Source organism: Crocodylus siamensis, chromosome 2 (assembly GCF_052110815.1).
Source record: "Crocodylus siamensis isolate JL-2025a chromosome 2, ASM5211081v1, whole genome shotgun sequence".
Classification (NCBI taxonomy): domain Eukaryota; kingdom Metazoa; phylum Chordata; order Crocodylia; family Crocodylidae; genus Crocodylus; species Crocodylus siamensis.
The window spans coordinates 185453578-185480643 of NC_143396.1; the positions used below are offsets into that span (position 1 = coordinate 185453578).

At 50.6% G+C, this 27066-nt stretch overlaps 1 long non-coding RNA gene across 8 annotated transcripts in view; it reads left to right on the forward strand.

The window, feature by feature from the left end:
* Positions 1-642: 642 nt before the first annotated feature.
* Positions 643-27066, forward strand: part of LOC149871471 (uncharacterized) — a 38633-nt gene continuing 12209 nt past the window's right edge. For 2 of the 8 annotated variants that reach the window (XR_016440248.1, XR_016440250.1), the window contains exons 1-9: positions 643-1017; positions 2747-2886; positions 4584-4717; positions 17768-17872; positions 18553-19141; positions 19322-19481; positions 19779-19916; positions 21129-21266; positions 22118-22751. This is a non-coding gene — a long non-coding RNA (uncharacterized LOC149871471). Of the gene's footprint in view, positions 1018-2746; positions 2887-4583; positions 4718-10050; positions 17873-18552; positions 19142-19321; positions 19482-19778; positions 19917-20312; positions 20509-21128; positions 21267-22117; positions 26961-27066 lie in introns of those variants that run through there. The other 6 variants (XR_016440249.1, XR_016440254.1, XR_016440247.1 and 3 more) reach the window with 6 other exon arrangements.

Here is a 27066-nt window from a genome sequence, read left to right on the forward strand (position 1 = left end):
TTGGCACCTTTGTAAGATGTGGCACAGCCAGTCTTAATAGCATGGCAAACTCTGGCATAACTTCCCTGATATGGAGTTGAGACATAATGCACCTAAGATCACAGACCTTGCTGTTGCTAAGTTCAGAGAAATGCTCATGCAGGTAGCCCTGTGCAGAGGGGGTGTCAGCCTCTCACTGTTTTTGAAGGAAGCAAAGAGCCTGATTAAGCCAGATGCTATATTCGCACGCGTGCGAGTGTGTGTGTGTGTGTGTGTGTGTGTATGGGGGGGGGGGCGGGAATTGTAACAGCTCCACCATCTTGTACAACTTCTCCAGCCACTTATTTTACTTGTCTTGCATATCCTCCAGTGTATGCAGGCACATGCTGCACTTAATCACACCTATTCATTTTGCAGTACATGCAACCATTCTAGTATCATCAGGGAGAAGTTCCCTTCCCCAATGAATTGCAGGCATCTCAGGAAAAGCAAGAGCAAATCCTCTGCAGTGAGTTTGACACATCAGAGGTCTCTGAAAAGGGACTTGAGGTCTTGGTTCAGTTCCCTGCACCAGAACATGTTTTCTAGACCCACCACTTACTCGCTCTTTGCCTCGCCTATCCTCATCTGCTAATTGAGAATAGTGACCATAGTCAGTCTGACAGGGGTTGTGTATGAGTTAAATAACTAACGTTTAGGGGATGTGGGAGGGAAACAAGAGCACCTAGAAAATCTGTATATAAATCTCAGGAAACATTTGTGTGAGATTCCCACTGGGCCAAGTTTTAAAGTCCCTAAATCATCGTTGTGTTTTTCTCTAGTAGATTTCATGGCAGCCATCCACCCCGCACCCACCAGTGGGGGCACTGGATGGAGGGGGCGGATGGGGCCTACATGTAGATGGGCCCAGGACCCAGGTGGGCAAGGTGCATTTGGCATGCTGAATGGACAAGATGGTTGCAACCCAGCCCTGTAACATCTGAAGACTACAACAAACCCTCTTGGATATGATAGAAAAACAAAGGAGGCCAAGAACTAGTAAGTGAGAGGGAGCTTCTCCCAGCTCCTACTTGTTTTTATTTCTTACAAATTCAACCATGGGCAGACTTAAATACTGAATCAGTGTTGGAAGGTACAGCACCCCTGGAGAAGATAGGGAAACTCTGAGGTGATCTGAGGGACTAGGATCTTCTACATGGAGACAAATTTAGTTTCCTCTGGGGATACTTGTATCTGGAGCCTTATGCAGCCCTGTAAAAGCTTACATGATACACAGCCCCTTTATTGGTCAGCAGCCACCTATGAGGTAAGACGTGATCACCTAGTTGTCATAGTGGTGCTTGCATCACAAAGGCTGTTGGCTCACCTCTTTCCTGGGTCCTGGACTGGCGACTTCAGTGGCTCTGGGTGCCTTCGCCGATGGGAGCTTCTCAGCATGAGGGAAGGAAAGCTTGTTTAAGTCAACTTGAACACCGGAAGTCATCCTGAAACTACCCGGCAGAGGTAAGTTCTCCATGCCTAATCTCTAGTCCCACACCCGTTCTTGGAAGCGCACAGTAAGTGGATTAGCTAAAATCATCTTTTCTAGAGCCAGACTTTAACTTGTGCAAACCAGTGTTACTTGATGCCCTGGATCGTAGCTTGGGTAACTTCTGACCTGGTATCAAATTAAGCCGCTGAGCACTAACATGCCTCCAGTCATCAGAGACTCTCTCTTAGATGTTCTGGGAAAGGCCTCCTTCCATCCCTGAGGTATTTCTGTCCCTTGTCCCCCTTGCAGCCAGGTGGTTGGTGTGAGATGTCTCTGTATACATTACCTAAGCTTAAGCACTAAGGCAGTCTAGGTGTGCTGATTCACACTGTAATTAACTGAGCCTGCTCCAATGTGTTCCAATTAGAAAGTGGAGCAGACTCAATTTAAATGCTCCAGCATTGCCTCACTGTCATGTGTATTAAACCCCTCCCTGCCACATTTTTTAAATAGCTGTGGGGGTGCTTTAACTAAAGCTCATTGAATAAGCTTTAATTAAAGTGCTCCAATGGCCATTTTAAAATATGGGGTGCTTAATACATGTGACGGTGAGCCATTTTAACTAGTGGCTGTTGGGGAACCACTCTAACTTAATTTAAACAGCCTTTCCCCACAACTAATATGTGCATAGACAACCTACCCTTCAAAAACTTTGGCTGTAAACCATCACTTTGGATGTGTGATCCCAATTCTCCAACTAAATGTCAAGGAAAAAATAATTGCTATTGTCTGCACGTCTTCCCTTAGTTTTCTGAAAACAAATGTCGTGGTAATCTCCCCCTCCAACTGGCTGGGCCACTTTGCAAGCAATTTTTCTAGCATAACAGAGCAAGGGGAAGATGCATCTCTTCTCCCTGACCAGGTCCACTCTTGCCTCCTTTGGCTGATAGAGCTGTGGCCATTGCACGCGGGACTGACAATTTTTATATTTAAAGAAAAAAAAGACTTCTGATCCTGGCTGACACCAGACCATCATCTCCATCTGACTGATCAAGAAAGGCTTTTTCGCAGAACTAAATTGTACTAGGGAAAGTGCTTCTATCAGTACCAGCTACCTCCACCCAGAAGGGTGGCCTGGAGAGCTCTCCTGTTGTGACTGTACTTAAAAAAAAAAAAAAAAAAAAAAAAAAAAAAAAAACCCCAACAACAAACCTGTTATTTAGCTCTAGTAGAGCTGCTAGTGGGTGGTAATGAATGAGACCAATGGAAATCAACACAATTCTTCCTCCATTTCAGGTTTTTCCACCAGTGATTCTACTGCAGGGAGATGCCTGTTGGACCAAGCTCAAGGCAATCTTGACCCAGGGTTTGGCCAGGCAGACATGGAGCCTGACATTACTTGGAGCCTACTGCTGGAGAGACTCCAACAGGAGGAGGTAGGGTGATGGCTCTGTATCACAAGGCTGCTCTAAGAATTTTCTTCCAAGGCTGTGCAGGGTGAGACCCCCCCAACTAAAACTGGTGCTTGCCCATCTGCTGTGTCTCTTTCCATTTCTGCCTATTAAAGGCCACATAACAAGGACACATTGTATTATTGTGATATCACTGTATCAGGGCATCACATAGGAATCATCTCCCCCTCCTCCTCCCGAGTGGATGATAGATATGGTATAAGCCACATTCAAACAAGCCCTCACCCTATGGATAATGCTTGTAAGCCTCTTTAGGGTCTTCCTCAAGTATCTCACAGCACTGAGATTTAATATAGTTTCCCAGCAGCCTTGTGAGCCTGAAAAGCCTCAGCCTTCTGGCCCAGGAAGTGAAGTGACTTGCCCACTGTCCCCCAGCAAGTCGGGAAAAGAACTGGGAATACAGCCAAGAGTGCTGAGCCTCTGTCTAGAGCCACAACACTTTCCCTATCTGATTTTGCTGTCGTCCAAGTATGACTACAGGGTTAGGGAAACCTTGTTCACAAATTTCAACTCCCATCTCCATTCAGTATCAGAACTAATCACACAATGATTCTTGGCATCATCTTGCCTGACAAACTCCTGTTAAATTTGCTGCTCAGGATCACCTGGCAGCTCCTTGTTATTCCTCATGTGTCCCCCTCTGAAAAATGCAAGTCACTCCCACCTTTTAGTCTTATGCACACCCCATCCATCACCCCACCAAGGCCTGGGACCTACTGGTCAACCTCCTCCTGGCTCTGGCCAAGCTTGTCATCTGGCTATCCAGGAAGAAGGCTCTGGCCGGGAAGGCTCCCAGTGACCTCGAGGCATTTTTTTTTTCTCTGTGTCCTTCGCGCGTGTCTCCAGGCGGAATACCACTGGGCAGTAGCCGCCAGCGAGCTGACTCAGTTTGCAAGCCGGTGGGCACTGTCTGGGGTGCTCTGCTCGGTGTCCCCTGGGGGAGCACTAGTTTTGAACCTATGACCTGCACGAGCACACCCTGTTTTCTCTTTTGTCCCCCATAATTTATTGGTATTTTTAAGGCGCTGGTCCCCATACCCAGTGGCAGCCCCCTCTTGCAGTTTTAGGCTTTAATTTTTTTTAAAGCTTATTTAGCCTTTTATGAACCGCGCGCAAGAACATAGTGCCGTCATGGTGCTGGTCGCCCACCGCTGAGACAGCTTTGCGCAATGGTGATGATGGCCAGGCTGGACCTGCCCCTGCTGGGACGTAACATTGGGCCATCTTTGGGCTCCTACAAGGGATCCGGAGGACGTAGACAACTCGGCCAGTGACTACCCCCCCACCCCGCCCAGCCGCCCAGATCCAGCGGCGCATCCGAGGACATCAAATAGTCCCACCTCCCCAGTAAACTGGGGCGACAGTGCCTGTGATGCATCTGACTGCTTTTCTGATCATATTTCTGTCTGCTGCCATTCTGTTACACTGTGCCCTCACAGTGCCTGACACTCCTCCCTTGTTAGTGCCAGCTGTGAACATCTGCATGAGAGGACAAACCCTGGGTTGTGTTCCTGTCCAGGGAAAAAGTCGTCGTCCTCCTCCTCCCCCCCCCCCAACTTTAGAGTGGCTGTAAAACAATCCTTGGGTAGCTGGTGTCCAGCATCATAGTCCTGGATGATCTGGCACTAGTCTCAAAAGAAACCCATTGTTCTCTTTCTTAGTGTGTTCCCAGGAGGCGAGAGTAACTGTTTACTCCAGCCTGGATAAAGTCTTTCAGGGGGACATGCAGAGCCTGGATAGGAGCCTTGTCAGGAGGATCATGCACTTGGTCTCCAAAAACATGAGGGAGACCCAGGTGAGTGAGCTCTGCCCAGTTTCTCCCCACGAGACCGTAAGTCTATGCTTAATTTGTTTGGTCCAATGTAGCTTAAGCCTATGGTGTATCGCCTGCATGGACCCTGATCAGAGGTTGCAGGCTTGCTCGAGACTGATCTCCAGATGTTTCTGGAGAGCATGGACAGGAATCAACCCAGCGTTGAGCTCCTCTGAAACATTGGGCAGCTGTTTTGCTGAGAGACCAGAGTGCATAGGTGCTTTGCAGGGGACAGCATTGTCCAAGAAGTTTCCTGGTCCATACTGAAGCTGTGTCCTACAGCCCAGGTGAATCCTGTAGTTGGCCAGTCAAACAGAGCCAAAATATTGTTCAGCCAAGTGTTTTCAGTTGGCATTTATGAGTGAGGGATCTCATGCAAGGAATTACTGAGGGACTTAACAAATTCAAGAACAGCTATTACAGTGTGTGGCTGGTAGGTGTTGGGGGAGATGGTTTGCTTGGAGCCAAGGATGAAATGGACTTAAGGGAGTGGACAGACACTCGGCCACTGAAGGAGCTGAGGCTAGTGCATCATTCTCCCTCCCTTTCAGAAGATGCAATTTTATCCACAGTCTGACACCATTGTATAAACTGTGTCAGGCATCTGCTTCAGTTTTCTTATTCTAGCAAGAAAATGATGAACTGAAGTTGACTTCAGGGAAAAATCCTTGTGGCACTTGCTGGCACCTTTTTTACAATTAAGTGATTTGTATGAGCTGCAGTCACGTGGGCATCATGGAGCTACCGCCAGCTTTTTTTAATACTGGGCAACCTGGCTTCAGCCTGTGGTACAGAACTGCCTCCCTTGCTTCCAGGTTCTGATCAGGAACCGTGTGGAGGGAGGGGATAAATACTATTCCTATCTAATGGGACCATCACAACTGAGCTGGATTTGAGGCCCAAAGAACCTGGCTCCTGGCTTTAAGGTTCCAGCACTAACTTCTGTAATGGCTGGAAGGGCCTTCAGGACAGGAAGAAGTAGAGATTAGGTAGGCAGGACCCTCCTCCTCCTCCTCCTCCTCCCCTGCATCTGGGCATGGGAGAGGCAGCAGACGGAGGATTGCCCTACATAAAGGCAGTCACTGTGTGGGTTTCTCTGACATCTTCAAAACCCCTTTTGTGCTGCTCACCCAGCACGTTCCTGAGAATGAGGGATGAAGGTGGACAGGAATGTCTTTAACTGCACAATGTATCCTCTTCCCGCAGCACTGAGGTCTGAGCCCTTCCTTGTGCTGATGCTCAGCAAATCATGTTTTGTGCTGAGGCTGGTGGAGACCCACCAGATAAAGCAGGCACTGTGTGGAGGTGAGTGCCAGCCCCTATTGCAGGTGCCCCCGCTAGGCACTCGGGGCCTAACAGAGCCTGGGCCTCACTGGAGTGTCCCACGCTGGTAAGCGGAGCCTCCACTGTGCTTCCTGGGCCTGATCCAACCACAAGTGGAGAATCCTTCCTCCCTGGGCTAGCCAAAGGCTCTGAGCAGTGAGAAGGATTGGGCCCTCTTATGACTCTTGCAGGGTATTTCCCAGGGGCTGTCACCAGGGCTGGAGCTTCCTCTAAGCCCTGGGGCAAATGGAGCAGATTGAATCCTAGTTGTAGCCCCTGGTGCCTGTTCCACCTGTCCCAAATTCTCCATCCGCCCCAACCAGCGCAGGGGCTGCTGGGACACTTGTCATGACCACCTGGCCTCCATGTTCTGCTGCTCCTCACTCCAATGTTCCTGTGCAAATGTCTCGTCTTTTTCTCCCCCTCTGCAGCTGTGGAAGGCTTTGCCTGGGCTGCCAACCTGAAATTCCAGATGGGGGGGTGAGAGCCTGTTCCCCATCTGTCAGGCAGCTGACTACTGTTCCTATGTGCTCCCTTTAACCTCATGAGCAGCAGCTGGCTGAGCAGCGACAACCCAGAGGTGAGGGCTGCTGCCTTTCTAGCTTTGTAGCAGAGTCTGTCTGTGCAGTCCTGGCAGGAAAAACCCAATCTTGGGGGCTCACATCATGTGCCAGAGAATCTGCTCTACCCACAACACTCCAACTAGAAAAAATCCCTGTGCTGCAATGGCCTCCTTCTAGTTTTTCTCCTTGCTCTGCTCAGTCTCTGAAATTTTGAGACTCGTTTGGCCAGTGTTAGAACAGGGTTTCAGAGATCAGCTGTTCCTGAGGGAGACCATGCAGTGTGCGGTTGTGTGTGTTAATAGATGCCCCCTGGGATAGGGGGCAGCTCCTTCCAGGCATGACTCCCTTGCTGCCATCCCCCTGGTCCCCAAAGAGGATCTCTCTCCTCTCTCTGCACATCAGCACAGCAGGGAGGTGTGATCCATGAACCAGGGCCACATCCCACAGCCCCTCCCAGCTACTGTAGGTGGGAACCATGCAGACAAGGCTGGTCCAGTAACAGACCAAGGATGCTGCTGACCTGAGAAGGAGAAAAGTTGTGCCTCCTGATCCACTTCCCAAAAAGTCTGTTGGAGGGACTCGGTCCTTCCTTCCCACTCTGCAGCTGCAGCAGGCTGTGGTCAAGGTGCTGGGACCCATGATGGGCCTCCTTCTCCACCATGAGGCATTGCAATACTGTTTTTTAGAGGCTCCCCTTTTCTCTTGCAGCAATACAAGAGAGGGGTCAACAATCTTCATGTCACCAATGTGAGATGCCACCTGGGAAACCAGCATTGGCCCGTGTGTGTGTGTATGACTTGCTCTAAGAACTCTGTAGCTCTCTTGGTGCTTTCCTGGTGCAGTTCAAGACCCCTTTAATGGGTCAGCCTCACCATTGGGGGCTAAACTTGCAGCAGCTGGATCTGTAGATCATGGTTGTGTTGGGGATGCTGCTTCCATTTGCTGTGAAGTCTGATAAGGGTAGAAAAAAGAAACCTACTACTGGACCACTCCTTCCATCTGAGTTTTGGTCTGTTCCTTCTGGGCTTAGCCTCTCAAAGCTCCTTGAGGTAGGGTGGATTTCTTTTGTGGAGTGCAAGGATTATGTATGGTCGGGGCCTGGGAGTTTAAAACGTGGAGCTTTGGGGCTCCCTGCTATGGGTTATAGAAGTGGATGGCTACCACCCCACTGCCTGTGGAGCATGTCTCTTCTAGGTGAGATAGGCTGTGCTCTATCTTTTTTTTTTTTTTGTCTGCACCTGGGCAGCCCCCTGAAATGGCACAGGTTTACCCAAGGGGAGAACCCCACTTCAGCTCTGTGCTCCTTTGTCTCGTGTCCCTGGGGCTGTGTGGGCAGATGCTGGCTGGTCCTGACTCTGTGGTCACTTTTGGGCCTATGACACTCATGGCCTGTGGGACCCACTCTCCTCCTGGCATCCTTTGGAACGAATCTAAACCTCCAGAGAATGGTAATGCAGGTTGGGTGTATTCAGGGTACAGAGCAGGGACACAAACAGCACAGTGTGGTATGGTCAGAGTTGCAGATGTGAACTTCCAGCACCAAAGCCATAAAGCACTAAGCATGGGGCAGTGAGGTTTTGTTTTTGTTTTTTGGGTTTTGTTTTTTTTGTTTTTCTCACTCGCTAATTCCGTTCTTGCTATCTCCATGGTTTTCCTCTTTAACCTTCCCTTTGACTTTCACCATCTGTTGAAGTCTGTGCCAGATCTTGTAGGTGGCCTATGATTTTCAGGCCCTTCTCCCTGATGGGGGCGGGGGGGAGAAACTCAACAGCATCTGCTCTTCCCTACACACCCAGGTAAGAGAAGGCTGATCCTGTACCACTCAGCCTGAGGCCCAGCAGTTCCAACTCCCATTAGCCAGCCAGACCCAGCTGATTAGTGATGCCAAGCCCTGTTCTGCTGGCAAGCTCTCTGCTTGCCCAAGAAGAAAATGGGTGGTGGCCTCCTTGTCTCCTCTTTAGTCCAGCTCAACCGATAGGAGGATCCACGTAAATCCCTCTGTCATTGTGAGTCAGGATCAGAACAATTGGATCTGTAGTGTGAGTCCAGCCAAGAAGAGCTGTGTTGCTAAAGGGACTTAAATCAGGATCCCCTCTTGCTTTTGGTCTAGACCTTTCTGAGTTCTTAGCTCTTGCTGTGATTTGCAGTGATGTCCCCTGGGACTCAGTCTCTGGTTCAACTTGTAGACGGTGGGAGTTCAGGATCCATTCCACACTTCCATCTGTACCCACATAGGACTGTGGAGAATCCCTTCCCTTCTTCCCACAGGTGTGTTTATATCACATGGCTGCCAAGACCAGAGAACCAGGTCAAGGTGTTCTACTGTCTCCACCTGCTCAGTAAGGAGAAGAGACTCCAAGTGACACCGGGGTTTCCTTCAAACCTCCCTGTACTATGCCAAACCCTGGAAAGGGGAATGAGAACAAGGAGTACTGAAGTTGTGCTCTTCTCCCCTGCAGCCTGTCTCTCCCCAGACCAATGTGTTTTTTCCCTTGTGGGCTCCTGGCTCAAGACTGACAAGGAGGCAAGCTGTGTGGGGTCCCTGTCAATCTTTAGTGGCATCATTGCTGCTGAATAATTATGACCAGAGCAAATGTGTTTGACTGATGTCTTGGCTGACCCTTCAGGAACTGAATTAGGAATATCCAGGATGAGTAACCTATCCTGCTTTAGCTGCACTCAAGAGCCCTGCCTGTGTAGAGCTAGAGCCAGATCTCCATCCTCTGCTGCTCAGTCACAGAGGGCCAGTAGCACCCTGAGTCCTGCTGGATGATACAGGACAGCTAGGGCCAAATCCTGATTGGACACCTTTCCTGGCAGCACTCTGAAAAGTTAAGAGGGTTAATGAGACCTTTTGTTATGGCCCAAGAAACTTTCCCAGGTTACAGTTAGGGACAGGAGATTGTGCAGATTACCACAAGCAGGTCTTTTGCAATCTGGGTGCATCTTGCTGTGGAGGGTGAGCTCCCAGAACACAAGAATATTGTGCCTTCCTTCTCCTTCCAGTGCCAGAGATGAACAAGAAAAAATGTGAACTAGTCAAGGCCTTGAGGTGATCAGTGTGGCAGGGCACTGTTTGTGCCTGCCACTCAAAGGGCCAGAAGGCAGCAGCTGGCAGTTCCTAATGAGGGCTGCCATTTTGGATTCGGGGCTGCCCAGATAAACGGGACATTTTGCTACTGGAAGGCCAGGCAACAATGCCTGGCTGCCAGGCTGCTGGTGTCAACTGGAGGTAAGGGCAGGAGCTGTAGAGGATGGTCAGGAGGCTTCTGGTCCTGGGCATGACCTAAAACTGCACCCTGCTGGGAGTGGATGGCCTGGTGGGGCTCCCAGTGGTGTGGGAGCCCCCAGTAAATGCCAAGCCAGTTACCACCCTGGTGAAAGGTGGGTTGAGGCACCTTTTAACCCTAGCTCCCACCTTTGGGTGGGTCAGGTGAGGTGACAACAGAGGCAGAGAGGGCTAGGCACAGCTATGGTCACCTGAGCCCACCCGGGAAGCCCCAAGACCCTGAGTAGAGGGGGTGAAGAACTAGAGGGCTGAGGGCCAGTAAACATGCAGACTTGTAGTGTCCCCATGGAAGGGGCCTGAGTATACTTAGACCCAGTTGGGTAATTGGCTGGCCACTACCCGGGCAAGGGTCACAGGAGAGGCCCAACAGACCGTACGTCTGCACCCAAGTAACAGACTGGTGAAGCCTATGGTCAAAGGGAGCCCACTCCAAGAGGGAGCAAGGTGGTATAAGTTCTTGAAGTGAGACAGACCCTGTGAGAGGGTGGAGTGAGTGAGGCCCAGGAGAGAAGCAGATGGTATGACTCTGTGTGTGCAAGTGAGGCCTTGCAGTGTGGCCTAAGCATGCTCTGGTTGGAGGCCAGGGAAACAAACATCTGGATGCTATCTGTGAGGTTTGGGCCATGGTATAGGGGAGGTACGGAGATGCGGACACCCCCAAATATCGAGGTGCAGCAATGGGCAGCCTCCCACCTTATTTATCAACCTATTATTTGCCAACAAGGTGTGGTGGGTGAGACAGGCGGGCAACATGCCCAGAGGCAGGTGGCGGGCTAGCTGAGGTTAGCAAGGATACCCACTTTACCACACAGAGTACTGAGGTGGGGTGATTTGTGAGTAGTGGCTTTGCTGGGGATGACACATGGACCTGACACAACTCCCATCTGAGATTCTTGGTTCTCTTGTAGAGAACCTTTTTTCCCTATCGGTGTCTTCAGGGAAGGCAGTGAAGAGAGCATCTCCCTCTGCTTCCAGAGCTGGGGAGAGTTGGGATCTAGGGCAGTGTTATCAGATAGCGGAGAGGGGATCTGCTTTTCCTTGGATGCTGATATGGGACTACTGAGTAGCAATGACACATTGATCTCTTGCCTCTTTAAAAACCCTAGAAATAAAATTGGAGGCCTGGGAACCCTTCTCCCCTGCCCTGTCATCCTTTCTAAGGCTTGAGGGAGGGTTTGTGCCATGGCCAGTACCCACCACCATTTGGGCATAAGGGCAGTCCTGACTCCAGTCTGTCCCCTCCAGGTGAAAAAAGCCGTTCCTGGTGAGCAGGACACTGCTCAATGTGCAGGGCCTGGATGACTGGGCCTGGGACTTAGTAGCCTATATTTTCAAGCAGTCCAGCTTGTCTAGCAGCCAAATGGTAAGAGAAATTGAGGCTGGAGACTTGGTGCTGCTGTCGTAGCAGGCTGAAGCCTGCCATTGGCTTGAGCATGAGCATGGGGTGCCACAAGGCTGCCAGGCTGAGTCATTAGAACCAGGGTCAGACCATTTCCACTGGTACATATCTAAGGGAGCTCTTGTGATGTCAGTGCAGCTACTCTGGATTTTCCCCAGGGTGTCAGCAAGATCAGACTCTGGCCTGCACTATGTACAACTTCTGATGAGGCTAAGATTTGCCCTTTTGGGCACTGAGTAGAAACCCTGACCATACAGTCTGTTGGGGAAACTTCTTCCTTGAACAGCAATGCTCTCTTGTAGACATAGATTCGCAATGACATGTCTTGGTGCCCAGGACATAGCCTGGCCCGTTGATACAATCACATTGACGAGACCCAGAGGATTGAGCTGGTTGGGCCCCTGGAGCAGATGGACCAGAGTGGGTGTGTGATGCCTGCACACTTTTGTGTCCCCTGGGCTGAATTTGAAGGAGGAGGGAAGTGAATACTTGGCTGTTTTCAAGACATGACCCACTCCCAGGTCCTAGAAACACTTTGTATCCAGCAAGTTGCTGCACAGTGTTTGAGGTGTTTCTGAACTGGCAACTTGCTCCATTAGCTTTGTCTTTTCTTTTGACTCCAGTGAGTTGTGCTCTGAGCAGAACTTAAAATCAGTGGTAACTGCAGCATTCAAGCTGACTGTGGAGGAGATGGAGACTGAGTGTCCAATCAGTGCCTCTTGACTAGCTCATGAGCTTTCTCTTGGTATCTTGTGAAGAAGTTTTAAAAACTGCTCTAGTCAGGATGCTGAGGAGGAACAGAGCATCCGAGCCACTTATGTGGAGTTCCTAGGAAACTCTGGGTGTCTCAATCAGTGGCATGAGACAAGTAAGTGACCAGTTGCTGCCCTTCCATTCTCAAAGCATTTCTCTTCATCCCCTGTACCTCTCCATTGGGCAATTCTCTGCATTGGCCATGATCCATTTCCATGACCCTGCCAATGCTGGCTGTGAATTATGGAGCAAGCTGCTGCCATTTAAGGAATGACATACAACATGCCAACTGGAAGAAATCCCTGTGCTGAGAGAGCCTCCTCATTCTCTCTCCTTGCTCTGTTCAGTCTTCTCTGAAATTGAGACTTGTTTGGCCAGTGTTAGAACAGGGTTTGAGAGATCAGCTATTCCTGAAACAGATGTGAGATCACGAGTGAGGGAAGGACCTTCAAGTAGGTGGGTCACTGGTGAAGGAGACTGTCCTTGAGGACTGGATGAAGAGAGCTGGGTACAGGGGTACAAGTAGCTGAGTCCAAGCTGTTTGGCTCTTCTCCAGGTGTTATGGCCCTGATTGCTGGAGGACATAGTGCCAGTTCAGTACAGCTGCACTCTGACCCCCCTGTGCTGATGTGCTGGGGACCTGCCCAAGTAACCGCAATGGGAAGAAGCGGTTTGCATGGACCCCAGCAAAGGAGGCTTGGAATCCAGATCCCTGTGGGATGAACCTGCTCCACCTACCTCACTGAAAATCTTTGGCCTTTTCCATCCACTACGAGGAGGCCCAGAAGCAGGAGGGACACTTGAGTCATTACAACCTTGGAGGGGGAGCCAGGCAATGTGGGCTCCCACAACCCAGAGCTGCCCCAGATTTATGCTGTGCCATAGGGGAATCTCGGGGCCTCTTTGCTTTGGCTTCCCCATGCATCCAATGACTGAGCAGTGCCTGCCTCACAGAGGGGCTGGGGGAGAGAGCTCCTTGGTAAAGCTCCTTGAGATCTAGACATGGAAGGGGCCATGAAAATGCCAGTTGTTGTGCCTAGCTCCCAGAGCATACATGGGTGAGCACATTGGGAATGGACAGGCTTGTAGCAGCATCACCCCTGTTCCAAAGTAGTCACACATGGCCAAACTTCCTAAGGCCCAGGGGCTGCTGGCGTGACTCCTGGTGCATAACCCTGGAAAGGCACCTGCCAGAGGTGTGGGGTACATGTGCCTGTAACCTTAACTGGAGGAATATGTTCTGTCTCTTCCCACACTCAGAGCTGCCCTGTGCTGGTAGAGTTCCCTTCCCTTTGCAGAGCAGAGCCAGGCTCTGCCCCTGCCTCATAGTCTGCAGAAGGGCATGCAGGATCAGCCAAGCACAGCACATTGGCCTATGTCTGACTGAATGCTCTGGCCATGTATGGTGGAGACTAGTTTCCCTTCTAAAGAAAGCCATGGAGCCTCGCTCCAGAGCTGAGCCCCTATTTCTCTCACTGTCAGGTGGTTGCCTTGGCCCTGGGTGACAACAGCCACGCACATTCTGCCCTGAGGGGACTGTGGGCTCTGCATTGCACAATCCACACTGCTATCGGAGAGCAGTGGAGGATCAAGATTCCCATCTTACTCATGACTATGGAAAGTAACAAGCAAGGTGTGGTGGCCAGAACCAGAGGGGTTACTATCATGAGCAATAAATATGCTCTTGGAGACATCCAGGCAATTGTCTAGCAGTTAAGATTTAGCTAATGCAAAGCTTGCAACTTGCAAGTGGAATCTGTCTGTCACAATTTAACCAACGTGTTGAATCTAACTGTTTGCACTGATCATGGGACTGACCGAGCCCCGAAAATAAGCAGAACTATAAGATTAGCTGGTCTAACATGTTTTTTTAAAGGTCAGCCATAACAAGATCTGGCCACCTAATATAATTAGCACATTCCAAGGAATAATAAACCAAGGGGTTGAGCTTGGGCAGAGTAATGCTAATTTCAAACCTCAAAGTAATGTGGTGTAATTTGCTTATTGGGTGAACCCAAGTTCAGGCAGTAACCTTTCATGATAATTTCTAACACCTTTTAATCCCATAGGGTAAAGGCTATAGGGCAAGATTGCTGGCTCTAAAGCCAACAGATTAGCATAAGATAAGGCATAAAGGAACACACATGTCAAGTAACCAGTTCGAAGGACCATTGCTGTACCAAGCCTGGACCCTGGACTCCCAGTGTGAGTGAGGACCAGATCCTGACTGTCCCAGGTGCCTGAGGAAGGTTTGGGGATGAGAGTATGGTGGGGGATAGAAAGGTAAGAAAGGTTTATTGATTTAACAAAAACGCAACTACGTATAGTAACAAGACAAACAATGACAGACTAAAACAATTCGCGTTGGCAACTTAGCAGTCCCCTCTGCCTGTTGTACAACAAGTTTCTCTTTCCACAAAGTTCAGTGAAGTCAGGCATCCCTGATCAGTGCTTCCTGAGAGGCACCAGGAAGGAACCTGGAGTTCAGTTCTTGGGCTCCTCGAGGTCCATGGTCCCACTGATCCATTCCAACAGCTAACTAATCCTTTTCACAGAGCTGTATATTCCTTCAGAATGACTTCCGGATATTCCAGCTAATTTATAGCTTCTGAATGGTACTGATAACATACAACCACTCAGATTTCGTTTTACGTCAACTGTCCTTAAACTGACCAATAGCAGTACAAGCCTTGCATTCCTTTGATAAGGTAATTTTTAACTACACCACAGGGCCTTACTACTTCGAGGCTTTGCTAAATTTACTAGGCCTTACTACGTCTTAAAGTTTAATTAGGCTCTTAGCAACAACATGTAGCTTAATATCTAAACAAATGCAGAAAAACACTTGTTCTAATCTTCATAGAGCCTTCAGCAAGCATCTTCATCACACAGGCATACTTTTTGGCTGTCACACTGACCAAGGGACCTTCCTGGTGACCCCTCAAACAGCATTGATCAGGGATGCCTGACTTTGCTGGAACAACTTGGCACGCACCTGGCATAGAGGGACTGCCGATAAGTTGCCAACCCCATGTAGGAACTATTTGTCATTTTGTGCTTTTCTGTTCTGTTTTCTTGATCAAAGGCATTGTCTTTTGGTTCTCTGCTCTCTTTACTGATCCAAAGGGAGCTGCTCAGAGGGACTCCTTGTCTGCCTTTAGCTGCCATTTCCCTGCAGAGAGTGGGGCCAGTTACTGGGTGTGTGAGTGCTGGGGCTGGACTTTCTTGGTCCTTCCTAGGGATAGGTGTGTTTCTGGGCTGTTCTTATCCTGACCAGCAGGCTACTCTGTTCCCAGCTCTTTCATGATGTTGGTCTCCCTCTTATAGAGTTTCCTATATAAGGCACTTAGTACCACATTGGCCTCTTGCCAGGACATTGCTCATGTGAAATCCCAGCTCCAGAAATCTCTGAAGGACACAGATTACATGAATGTTTCTGAGAGAGGTGAGGACCCTGTTCTCTCCATACACGTCCAGGTCCTCCCATGTCCTCACTTCTCTGTTGCTCTGTGTCTGAGGCTGGTTTGCTTCATGGCCTTCTCTTGTCCTTTCCCTCAGACAGACCCCTTGCTTGTTCCAGGTTGGATGGGCAGTTCTAGTATCAGGGGAGATAAGGAGGACTCTTGGGTCTGTCAGCCAAAAGATCCTGCTCGCTCACCAATGCATTTCTTGGGTTCCAGCAAGTCATGAGCATCCTGGCATTCTCAGCCAAGGGCCACCTGGACCTCACCCTGAGCACGCTGGAGGACTTTAGTGCTTCCATGAGTAACCTGCGGCCGCCTGCAAGTAATGGAGCTGGGGGGTTTCTCACACTTCCTCCCCCTGTAAACCTTTGAGAAAAACTTCTTGGCAGTGGCTACTCTCCCTGGTAATGCCCTCTCCCAGCAGACACTCTTCACATCAGGTCTCCAGTGAGGGTTTGAATGTGTTTGGTCCACTTGGAGATTTGGACTTGAAAGACTTGGTGGTGGTGGTTGCAGGACAACTAGGAGTGGTGGGGAGTGCAAGTCCATGGTGGGGGTTGAATATTGGGTTCTAGGTTTAGATCATATCTTGGCTCTAGACCCACTTTCCCTTGGGGCTGGCAGTCATTGTGACTGAGGGCTTTTCTTCCTCTTTCTTCTGCCAGCAAGGTGAAACCCTCGCTGAATCTGGATGAAAACAGAAACATCCTTGATGACTGCCTCAAGTGCCCGTTACCTCTTCCAGCTGTGCAGCAGCTGAGGGAGGAGGGTGAGATAGCTCGGGACTCTTTCCAAATACAAGTACACCTAAACAGCTGTCTTCTGGCATCACCTGCTGGGACCTGCTCCCAAGCCTGCTCTGGGTCCTGGCAGTCACCCCTGGCCTCCTTAGAATGGTTCTGGACTTTTGTGACGCACACCCCAGCTGGTCCTGAGCTTCCCTCTTCTATCTCCTGCTTGCAGTCATTGCACCAGTTGTCTGTGCAGGCCTTGGGTGAGCTCATGAGGGGCCTGCTTGAAGAAGACTCCACTGAGAGTTGGTTCATGGAGATGGTCTATGTGAGTAGCTAGCAGAAGCAGGAAGAGATCTTTCTTCTGGGGAAGGTGGCAATGGGCCAAAGAAACAGAGAGGAAGGTTTCCCTCAGCAGGACAAATGAGGGGAGTCTCCCTGTTACGATTTGAGCAATTGGCAATTTGAGTGAGTGAGTTTATATAAAAAAGGATAAGGCAAGGTGCTGCGCTTATTGATCACATGAGTTAGACATAGAGGTTCAGGCACACCATTCATACAAATGCACACAAATCATCATACACATCATTACACACAGGCATGCACCTACACAAAAAAACCATTTCATCCACACATACACCAGATATAGTTGCTCAATATCAGCCCAGGGTGGCCAATGCAAGCTTGAGTAGATGATGATTTGAAGATAACAGCTGGAGTGGGGTGAAGAGATGCATCTGTGCTGCGATGAAACAGCAGTAGAGAGACTCACCCAACTTGGCATTTTCAAAGTGTTTTTTTTTATAGGGCTTGGCATCCTTTGTTTTAGTGCTTTGGGGTTTTTCTGTACCCAGGTTCTGTTTTTGCGGTTGTTCTTCTTTTGTCTTCAGCTTATCTTAGCTTTGGAGTGTTTTGGTGCCCACATGGCTGCATTTTTTTTCTTCTCTCCTTTGTGCCCTCAAGCTTCAAAGAGATTCTTCAGGCATTTGTTAGTTACTGGCAGGTAATTTACATATCTGGTGCCTTGTTGCTTACACAAACAGCTAAATCTTCTCCTGCCTCTGCCATTCTCTCACCATTCACCCTTTTACAAACACTCATACATAAAGGCTATGCAGAGTTTATTCACTTATGTCAAGCAGAAGGATACAAAATGAAGTTTTCAGGTTCCTTACAAGACAAGACTAATATGGTTATATATCGCTATTATTACTCTGTTAACATCAGCTACATTAGGTCAGTTCATGCTACATTCCAAGGTGTCCTTGGGGCAATGGATGGTAATTCCCTTGCATCCCACTGACATCCCTAGTAGCTGCACCATCTTGTGCCGGGGTCACTCAACAGCTCCTCTGGCTTCAGGGGAATTGGTCTGCCTGGGTTGTATCCCGATGATAAAAAAATCAGATTGCTTGGAGGGATTCCAGTGGTGATGGTGATGTCTGCTGTTGAAATGGTTCCTCTGAGCTGTTTTAAAGATTCCTCTGACAGTACTTTGCTCTCCCGACAGTTTCTTGAGCCATGGTTCTTCTCTGACAAGGAGTGGGAGAGAGATGGGGCCTTGCAGGCCAGCTCCCAGCTGCTTGTTGCCTATCAGGAGACAGTCTATTGCAGAGTAAGTATGGTCTAACTCTCTTGCCTTGATGTCCTCATGGCAGCCTCACCCTGAGAAGCAGAAAGCTTCCCTAGCAGACAGGGTCCCACAGGGATGCATTCCTGTTTTCACCTTCCTAGGGTCCTAAACTTGAATATCACTGTAGCCAGACCCAGGCACACTCATTTCTTTCCCTCTCTCTCTCAGCTGCAAAAGCCTTTTGAGCAATTTGGGTCCCTGCTGGGGCTGCTGGCACCCTACACCTGCACCACTCTGGCCACATCCTGCCTATGGGCTGCTGAGTGCACTGCCTGCCTTCCTCACTTACAAGGTGAGGGCACTCTGAGTAGGTGCAAGTGAGTCTGCCCCTCTTCTCCTCTGGTAATGCCTAGTCCTCTCCTCTGTCCATTCACTGCTAGTCTAGTGACACTTCAAAAGGGCCCTTGGAAGGTCTCCTTCTAAGAGAGAAGAGTTGTGTGGTGTGAAGGGCCTCGCCCTCTTTTGAGAAATGTGAAAAGAAGCTTCCCTAGCAAGAATGGGGAGAGGCTTGTAGCAGCTCTGCCCCTACTGAAGTCGCTCAGACCTTGAACATTGCCCTTGGACCACACTGCGCATGACATTGCACATGGTTCCTCCATGGAGCCAAGGTTCTGTTTCAGACATCATTACAGCACTTTTTTTCCTCCTTATTTTTATTCCAGACCAGTCCGTTACCGTGGATGCCACAGCAGAGGAGCTGAGAGGTGTCCATGAGGACCTCAAAGCCTGCAGCCCTGAGGCTGTGCTTATAGCATCTTCCCACATGGCGAAGGTCAGTGGCTCAAGCACTGGTGTGGAGACTCTGGAAACTGGGAGTCTTTCATTGTCCATTCCTTTGCTTACACATGGTTTATCTCTGTCTCTTTCTTTGTTGTCCATGGGGGAGGCATCTGGGACACTTGTTCATCTACTGTCTGTCCAGTCGTCTGGAGCAGGGGTTTAGAGCAACGACCCCTGGGAGCTGCCTGTGCTGCTGACCCTCTGCCACTGACTGCCCACAGAGAGGACTCAGTCCTGTCCCTTATTCTACAGCTGATTGTCATCAGATGGAGTCCCTGAGCTTTGTGCTTGGGTCATGCTGATTTGCTGCAGGAGCCTACTCTGTTGCTTGCCTGTTTTGGTTACCACAAAGGGTCACTCTTCAGCCTCTTTAGGGGCTTGGGGTTTGATGCAATTTGATTGCTGCAGACCAGAAGAGCTTAACCTGTTGCAGTCTGTCACTTATTGGGAAGCCTGTTGGAGCAGCAGGGGGTGAGCATCTTGCTGCTTTGCGGTAGCATCTCAGCAGTGGCTGAAAGCTGCTAGTTACCTGACCTGCAGCTCTTGAGTCAAGGGTTGTTTTAATGCATTCTGGTTTATTTTGTGACGCTGGTTATGCCATTTAAAGTTCACTTGTAAATAACCTTTCCTATTCTTGTTTTGTAAATAAAGTGTAAATAGTTGAATCATCCTGGGCACCATTTTTATCTGGATGCCGACAGTCCAGGAGAGATCTGTGAGAGGCTTCCTGTTGGAAGGTGTTTCCTTTCTTGCTGGCTTCCATCTTGGCAGTGACCAGCAGCCTCCTTCGAAAGCCTCTGCCAATGGACAGGTACTTGCTACTCCCTACCTCTTGTGCCTGGTGGCACACATGCATCCCACAGCCTGGCAAAGCCCATAGTTTCAAGTCGGCTGTAAATCCTTTGGGATGTCTTGGTAAGAGTCAATGTCCTAGTGTGTTTTTCATAGGAAATGCCAGGCTTGTGCTTAATGACATGGGCAGATGATATCACTGTGCCCCAACCCTGTCCTAGACCAGGAGAGCCCTTGGCCTTTGCTTCAATGTCCTATTGCTTCATGACATCACAGGAGTATCCACAGCTCATGTAATTTGTGTTTTAAATTGCAGTGACACCTCTGGAGGGCCTTGGGTGGGGACGATTTCTTCACACTCCACATACTACGCTTGTTCATGAGCAAGATTCAACATCCAGCTGGCACAGACGGGAGCTCAGCTGAGGACACCATGGCCCTCAGACCTCTAGCAGTAAGTGACAGCCCAGGCCCAGCTCTGTCAGTTCCCCCTTGAGCGCTAGACTCCTGATTCTCAAGAGCTCGAGGTAGGATGCCAGGCTGTGTGGCAATCTTTCTCCCCTGCTCGCCTGTCCCCCTGGCCACCCCCACTCTTCCATCAGCAGCAGAAACGGCAGCTTCATGCTAGGTGGCTGACTGACTCCATGAAACTTTGGAACTAGAAACTCCTGTAACCAAGAGGCTCCTGCTTTGCAGCTCTTCATTCAGGCTGCTGGTGCCAAGTGGTAAGGGACCTGCTGCCAGAGCTGTTCTGTGCTGTCCTGGATGTGAGGAAGAGACCTTTAGACTCTGAGTTACAGATTTCCAGGTGTTTTCCATGGGCTGACTTTAGTCTTCTCTATCCCTTCAGGCACACATGCATGTTTGGAGATGCTTACCACCATCCACTCCAGCCCAGTGCTTAAGGAGCTGCTCCCAGAGATCCTCTGTGCTCTCCTGGAGCAAGCTGGCTGCACTGTGGGGCAGGATTGCCGGTTGCTCCCTGTGGGCATTGGCATGAGGCAGTTGTGGAAGGGGCAGCTGTGAGCAGTGGGCAACCCTTGCAAGTAAGGAGTAGGCTGGACCTGCTTTCACAAGTTTGGTCTCGTTTCAGGCTATCTGCCTGCAGGGTGCTCTTGTCCTTGCCTAGGGCTGTGCTAAGCTGTCTTGGTCCTGGCAGCTGAAAGAAGCAGGAGGTTGTCTGAGAAGAGGGGTTGTTTGAAACGTTAAGTCTGGGAGGGCCTATTTGTTCCTCCAATCTGAGCTCCTCTGGGACAGGATAGGCAGTTCCGGTCCAGGGGCTTCACAATATCTATTAGTGGCCAGCACACTGGGCTCCCAGTGCTTGGGACCTGGACACGTTACTTCTGCATGTTCCCATGCTCTACATGTGGCCTTTGTCCTTGTAGGGAGAGAAAAAAATGGCTGCTCAATTCTTTCCATAGTGCATTTGGTTTGGGAGAGCCTCCATGCATCCTGTCTGGCACTGATTTGAGCAAGGCCCTGCCTCCCTGATGGGGGATTGCAAGGCATGAGAGAAAATAGCAGCATCGGTCTGATCCGAGCTGCCTGCCTTGTGCAGCAAGTGGTCTGAGTAATGGACCTCCTGAGTAACGGGGAGTTTTGGTTCTGCTCTGGCTTCAGAATCTCATTACAGTCTGTAAACCTGGGCCTTCTCTCTCCCTAGGCTTTCTATGGAGACCCTAGCCTATGTCATATCTAACAGCCTTGAGAAGAGAGTGACTGCAGCCTGCTGCAAAGAGGGAACTTGGCCACTCCCTGAGAGCCCCCAGATGCACTAGGAGGGCATGTGCCAGCTCACCAGGTAAGAGAGAGGCATCTGTGCTCTAGGCAGTGGGACAAGTGGTGGAGAAGGAACTTTCCATGCTGAACCTGCAGGGCTGTGTGCAGTTAGAGAAGCGGAGCTTGCGCTCCAAGAAATGAGAGCTGCCACCACACCAACTCGGGGTTGGCTGTGCCGAGCCGGTCCCAGAACTAGGGGCTTTCTCTTGCAGGGCTCTGCTCCCATTAGGCATAATAATGCCCAAATTCATAGGGCAGGTCTTGCAGTGGGTCAGTTCCACAACTGAAAAGTCGCACATTACTGGTACAGCCTTCATCAGCTAGGTAAGGCCCCATAGAGAATGAGCAGTTTGATGAAAAGGCAGCTGTTTGCTGTGTTCTTTCCCTGAGGAGTCCCCTTCCTAGGAAGGAGGATCACTGGAGGCAGCTGAGAGGTTTCTCTTCTGTCCTTGCCCTTGCATCACCACTTCTGCCATATGAGAAGGAAAAACAGACAAGGATTTCTTTACTGACCTGCCCCTACTGAGCCCTCATCCTAGCCAGCAGCTCTGAGTTTGGTCCTAACTAGTGCATCTTCTATATTAACCCAGCATCCCAGGAAGACACTAGTCTAAAGCAAGCAATGTCCCGATCTACTCACGTCGGCATTATCTCTCCCACTTAGTCTAAGCCCCTGTCTTCTTCATGATTTGCCTGGCTCTAAGCAGACGAGCCTCCCCATCTCCGACAAGACAGCACTGCATGCTGAGGCTCTTCCTCACGGTGTTCTGTGGGATTCTGCTCTGGCATGGGTTACTTTTTTCTGCTGCAGGACTGGGCTGTTGAGAATGACTGACTGTGCTGGATCTCATGGACACATTGATTTCTTTTTAGCTTATGTGACCCTATCATCGAAAAGCAGAAGCTCCTGAAGCCAGTGCTTCATCTACTTCAACAGTGACCAGGGACCTGGTTCAGCAGATGGCAGCCAGAGGATTGGGCAATATAGTTTGTGGTGCCCCTGAGCAAGTGAGGTTGAAATCCCTCTGCTCTAGAACACGGCTTGACTGTAGAGGCCAAACAATGAGGCAGGGCTGAAAAGGAGCACAAGAGCCTGAAGTGTATCTAGTTTTTGCTGTCTCACCCCTTTGTGGCATCTCTGGAAACAGTTGGGTGTAACTAGTGTAATTTTGGTGCAGAAATGGGTGCCTTGTGTCTCTCGGGCATATGGAAATGTAGTCACGGGGGCTTGTTCAGATGAAGTCACAAACGCTCTGAATGGGAAAGCCCAGAGGTGAGTAACGTAAGCGCCGATCGGTGTGTCATGTCTTCTGTTCATACAGCTGAAAAAACACCAGAACGCCATCCTGGAGACCTTGTTCCAGGCGTCGTTTGTGCCTACCAGTGCTCAGGTCATGCGGAAGGGCATGCAATCACTGGCTGCTGTCTTGAATCATCTAGGGACAGATGCAGGGCCCCTGGTTTGGGATGTAGTCACACACATCAGGACCTTCTTCAACCATGTGAGGTGAGCAGCACTCCCCACCCCCATTCCAGCGCTCTTCATTCAGGGTCACTGCAGAGGTAGGAGATGCACTTCCTGTCCCTTGTTGCAGTCCAAACTGGAAGATCTTAAGTTCTGTGGAAAAGATGAGTTTTCAGGAGGAAAAGCAAGTGAAGAGAATGGGATGATGGGAGGGACTCTCAGGAGACTGGATGAGGCTGTAGCTGAAGCTCTGTAGGCCTCTGGGGCTATTCTCTGCTGTGTTGATTCTCCTGAGTCGGAAGCAGAGCTGGGCAGAAACAAGTAAGCACAGGGGCTGGGGGATCTGATTTTGCTGGGATTTGGAATCGGAGCCCCCAGTGACGGCACGTTCAGGGAACGAGGCTTGCTGCTGCTCCCCGAGCTCCACTAAGTGCACTGGCTCCCAGGCAGCCCACCTGGAACAGGAGCTGTCATAGCCCACCTCCATGGCAGACCCCCTGGCAGGCTGGAGACTAAAGGCTTCTCTCATGGGCCTGGCACAGCTCCTGACAGAAGTTTTGGTTGTGACCACACTGGAGCTGTTCAGCCACAGGGCAATGACAATCTTCACTCAATGGCTTTCGCCCTGTTCAGCGCCCTGGAAGGCTGCATATAGAGAAGATGGCACACCTATTATAGGAATTAAGTGAGGCAGAGTTTGGCAATGCTCCTGTTTCACCTGGAGGACCCCAACCCACACGTGGCCAAGATAAGAACCAGTGACACTGATTTCCTCAGCTCCTACCATGTCTCCTCAGTCCAGGCCCAGGGGCACCCTGCGCTTTCTGCATCCTGTGGTGACCATCACCTTCCCACTCAGGGGGCTTTATCCAGGCACCTCCTTGAGCTTGGGGCTGCCTCTTGGGTCCAGGGCAGGCTGCACATCTACCACCCCTCCCCCCCATGCATGCAGAAAATCTTCCTGCGTGGCTTTACTGAGGGGGAGATGAGTGCTGTCTGCAGGTGCCACATGAAAAGCAGGACAAGTCCTTCCTTTGCTCACAGCCATTCCTTTGTGCCTAATGCCAGTTACCCCCTGGCCAGGCCATCCTGTTCCTGGCCTCGGCTGAGTCCTGGGTCAAGCGGGAACCCTTGGCCTCAGCTCAGCAGTCAGCAGGGAATAAGACCTGGTGTGACTGTGTTGGTTTTTTTGTTTGTTTGTTTTTGGGGGGGGGTTGTTTTTGTTTTTGTTTTGTTTTGTTTTTTTTCGGGAGTACAGAACAACGTGGGGCCGCCGCTGCCCTTACCTGGGCTTAAGGACAGTGCAGGCAGCCCTGGCCTTCCATATCCAGGGGTCAGACTGGGTGAAACAAGAGCAGCTGCTGAGGGACCTCTGCAGGCACTTGGTAAGTGAGTTTTTGAGTGGCAGGAGGTGACTGAGGGCAGGGCTCATTGTAGGATGGAGGGAGGGAACTGGGGCACAGTGTAAATAACTGCAAGGGTTGGGTCTAAGATCATGAGGCATGGGACAGGCCAAAATTGTTCCTTCTAGTCCCTCGGTGCTCCCATTTCCTCCTGATCAGTACCAGCATGTGGTTTCGTAGATTTCATAGACAGGGCTGGAAGGGACCTCGGGAGGTCATTGAGTCCAGCCCCCTGCCCAAAGGGCAGGAAGTCAGCTGGGGTTATATGATCCCAGCAAGATAAGCATCCAATTTGCTCTTGAAGGTGTTCAGAGTAGGTGCTTGAACCACCTCCAGTGGCAGACTGTTCCAGACCTTGGGGGCTCGGACAATAAAGAAATTCTTCCTTGTGTCCAGCCTGAAATGGTCTCTCAGTAGTTTATGACCATTCGACCTCATCATCCCTTGGGGTGCTCTGGTGAACAAACATTCTCTCAGATACTGGTGGTCACCCCGATAAACTTATAGGTGCGGTTTTCCAGGCTGAAGATCCCCATGGTCTCAGCCTGTCATCTTAAGGTCTGTTTTCCTGACCTCTGATCTTGCGCATGGCTCTTCTGTGGTGTAAGCACTTCTCGCCAGAGGGAGCTCACATGTCCTTGGTTCCCTCTAGGCCAAAGAAAAAAAACCTGCTCTCCTGGAGGGTCTCTGCCAGGCAGTCGAGGCATTACATGAGCCTGTGGCCAGAGATCTGGTAGCAGCCATCAAATTTATGGATGAGAGACTGCCTGGTCCCTCTTCATTCTCCCCTCCACCCTGCTCTGCCCCCCAAGAGGAATGGTAAATCTGTTGCTGAGCAGGATCAGGCTGTTAATCAGCCTGTGCCTTGGGTTCACCGGAAAGGATGATGCTCCCAGTGTTGCAATGCTGGTGTTGAGAGGGATTCAACCGAACAGTATGGCTGGGGGTTCTGGCAGACAAGCCCTGTGCCATGATTCGGTAGTCCTGAGTGGTGGAGGCATGTCTAGGACATGGTTACAATTGCTTAGCACCACTTCATGGGGAAGGCAGATGGAAAGGGGCACAGGCCTCCTGGGCCACTGAGTGCACGAAACTGGTCCTGGGAGAAGCCCTATCAAAGAGATCCCTGGACCACCTTATTGAGCCCATCTTGAAACTCCTTGGGCTTCTCTTCCTTCTGGGAAGGAGGCTGCATCTCCCTGCATGTCCACCTGCTGCTGGAGTTCCTGCCACCCCAGCTTGTTGGAAAGGCTAGGTCCCTGCTTGGCCTGCCCCTGTGCTCAGGGTGCAGAGAGGCTCCTGATACCCTTTATACCCCCAGGCCAGCCCAGGGAGAGAGGCAGACTTCTGTGGCTTACCAGAGACATTGGGAGCAGCCTGGGTGTAGACTGCCCTTTTCTTCCTGACTCCCAGCCTTTTACTCAGACCATGAGACCCAACAGTGAACATATTGGCCACAACCCACCAGTGATGGCAAACACAGCACAAGGGAGTTGAAGACTTGTCTTTGGGCTGAGTTCTCTTTGTGCCTTGACCATGAGAAGCTGACATGTTCTCCCTGTTGTGTGTTTAGGCATCATTATGGAGTATGCTACCCCAGGGAGTGCCAGACAGATAGATATTGCCCACCTGCTGAGCTGTAAGTCAGAAATCCAGCCCCTGCACTTCCCTTCTGGAGCCCATAAGAAGCTGCAGGGACTGATCCCTCCTCCTGCTGTGGAGCCCAGTGCATCTGCTCTGCCCTTAGGATAGCCTAAGAGAGCCTTGCCCTGAGCAGGCTGCTTACATTCCCCTGGTGCATCAGGGAGAAGGTGAATGCATCTCCTGCCTGTCCTGCCCAGGCTCTGGTGTCGCTTGGCTTCCTGGGGTCCCTCAGGTTGGGGAAAGTTGTAGCCAGTGCCACTGCCAATCCTCCCCTGGGCAGCCTGTCTGTTGGGTCCCTTCATCAGGTGCAAACCAACATAAACAAGTCCTGAGTGCCCAGTCGCATCCCCTTCCCAAGAGCTGCCATTGCCAAGGTTTCTGGTGAGAGGCAGGAGAATCTTGTCATTGGAAGCTGTTGAGAATCTCAGCCTTTCTCCACAGGCAGCAAAGCTGCTCAGTGCCCAGCAGAATCAGTATCTCCCCTCAGCTGGGAATGCAGGAAGCTCCCAATGGAGCAGCCACAGCCACGTCTGTGTGGGGAAAGTTTCTGTAGCTTGGGACCTAGAGAGACCACAAGTCTAGCTGTTCGAGACACTGGTGATGAGATGAGATGATGGGAGCACATGCCCCCGGTGGCTGGGGGTGCACAGCTGTGCCGGTGGTGACTGGGGAGCTCCCACAGATGCCCCCCCAGCTGCCAACAGTGCTGGTGTGGCAAGCACCAGCCATGGGTCGGCAACCACCCACAGGCACCGCCACCAGCAGTGGCGGCCACAGCCGGGGCAATCGGGGACCACCTACAGGCACTGCCAACAGTGTCAGCAGCACCTTTTTGCAGGTGGTGCACCGTCATGCACAGAGGGTGCCTGTACACCCCCTACCCATTGCCCCTGGGAGCGACACTGCATCCATTGTGCACTGCCTACCTGCACATCACACCAGAGCCCCATTCCCAAAGGATGACCTTGCTCTGGCACTGCCAGCATGTGTGACCAGTGTTCCCCTGTGGTAGAAGTGTCTATTCATTAACAACTCCCTCCTTCCAACTTTGCGAACTCTGGGCCAAAAGGACCAAGTTGTGGCCACTTGGGTCAGAGGCCAATTCTAAAAGCCCTTGGGGCAGGACATTGCAAAAGGAGGAAAACTATGGGTGTACCCTGCCCCGTATCATTTCATTACTTTGTTTTGAGTGCCTGAGGGCCCCCATTCCATGTAAAAGCGAGCTCCTGTATGTGTATGTGTTTGATAATAAAATATGTGCTGTGCTCTTCTAACTGTTGTTGCTTCTCTTCTCCTGAATACAGCAGAGA